Source organism: Gorilla gorilla, chromosome 17, assembly GCF_029281585.2.
Source record: "Gorilla gorilla gorilla isolate KB3781 chromosome 17, NHGRI_mGorGor1-v2.1_pri, whole genome shotgun sequence".
NCBI lineage: Eukaryota > Metazoa > Chordata > Mammalia > Primates > Hominidae > Gorilla > Gorilla gorilla.
Window position 1 is genome coordinate 35787163 of NC_073241.2, and position 1838 is coordinate 35789000.

Consider the following 1838-nt stretch of genomic DNA (forward strand, 5'->3'; position numbering starts at 1 on the left):
ATTCTATAATGAGACTTCAGATATAATGCCAAAAACATCATCTATGAATGAATACAATTTTACATGTTTTTGAATCTAAATTTGTACAAACACACACATACACACACAGACACATGCACACACACACGTATGTTTCTGCAATACACACTGATAAGGGAGTAAAGACAGCCACAGACTTGGAAAAAATACTTCCAAGTCACATATTTGTGAAATGAATTCTTTTAATTTGTCAAATGACTTTTATAAACAATATGCAAGTAAACTTGCAATGAATCAAAACGAAGCAATGCAGTTAAAATGAACCAAATGTCAGGAGAGGCATCTCAACAGAAGTTATAGGAAAATTGTTAAATATGAACTTTTGGAGGGACATGTGCATTTAAATAAAAATTAGATCCCATTACTCACCTGCTAGATTGGTTAAAACACACAATTCTCATAAGGATACATGACAATATGAATGTGGAAGACCAAGAACTATCATGCATTGATGGTGGGAATTCAAAATGCTACATGCACAAAAGATTTTTTTGGCATTTTTAATAGATATGAATGCAGACTTAAAATGTGATTTTGTGTCTGTATTCCAAAATACTTACAGCACTGATTAAGAAATTAATGTTTACAGAGATACCTTCAGAGGAAGTTCTATATTAGTTTCATTAATTTGATTCATTCTTTAATCATTGAAATTTGTTTACAGAATAAGTGTTGTATGAAACATCTCTCAAATAATTAAAATTTCTCAAATACACATTAATATTGTTCCTTTTCTTTAATGACTTAATGTCATTTTCTAAGCAAATCTTTAATCTAATAATCTTTGTCATCTCCTCTGTGTCAGCACAGGTGTCTCCTTCCTGGGGTTTCTGACACTCTCAGGATGTGGGTTTTTGCATTGTGTCTCTCACACAGTAATACACGACCATGTCTTCAGATCTCAGGCTGCTCAGCTCCATGTAGGCTGTGCTCATGGACCTGTCACTGGTAATGGTGACTCTGCCCCGGAACGTCTGTGCATAGCGTGTGTTATCATTGTAAGGGTTGATGCATCCCATCCACTATGCCCTTGTCCAGGGCCTTGTCGCACCCACTGTGTAAAGTATTTGGTGAAGGTGTATCTGGAAGCCTGGCAGGAGACCTTCACTGAGGACCCAGGCTTCTTCACCTCAGCCCTAGGCTGCAACAGCTGAACCTGGGAATGGACACCTGTGAGGAGAATGGAGGAGTTGATAAAAGCCCCCTTGACTGAACTCAATCCCCTCCTCATCACTGGTACTTGGGAGCCCCTTACCTGTGGCAGCTGCCACCAAGAAGAGGATCCCCCAGGTACAGTCCATGGTGAGGAGCTGTGTTCTCAGGGGCTTCTATAGAAGAGGGATGTGGTTGTAGGGTGATGCTCTCAGGGCACAGACATCCAAATTTACCTCAGTGGAGCTCAGGTTATTTGCATATTCATGAGATAGCATTTCATAGCACAAAGCCTGGTTAATAATAAGAAACGGAAGATAAATGACACATCAGATTTACAAGAGTGAGATGCTGATGGTCCAAGCCCTATTCCTGTTTGAGGAAATGCATGCCCTGCTCCATTTATGAACATTCATGAACAGAGGTCCTTTCACAGAAGAGCAATCCCCCTCAGGACATGCTCCTCACTGTGAACCTACATTTTATAAGCACAGAGACCACCTGGATAATTTCTGGAACCATCACTCTCCATGACACTGAGCAGGTGCCTTGGTTCTGTCCTGGATCCATCAGTCACCAGCACAGCTGACTGATGACTGAGGAAGTTACTGCTGATGTCCCACATGAGTGACCAGCAGGTCCCTCTG

The 1838-nt window shown here is 40.7% G+C and overlaps 1 pseudogene; it reads right to left on the reverse strand.

Moving 5' to 3' along the window:
• Nucleotides 1–731: 731 nt before the first annotated feature.
• Nucleotides 732–1571, reverse strand: LOC115933242 (immunoglobulin heavy variable 1-18-like; annotated as a pseudogene).
• Nucleotides 1572–1838: the final 267 nt, after the last annotated feature.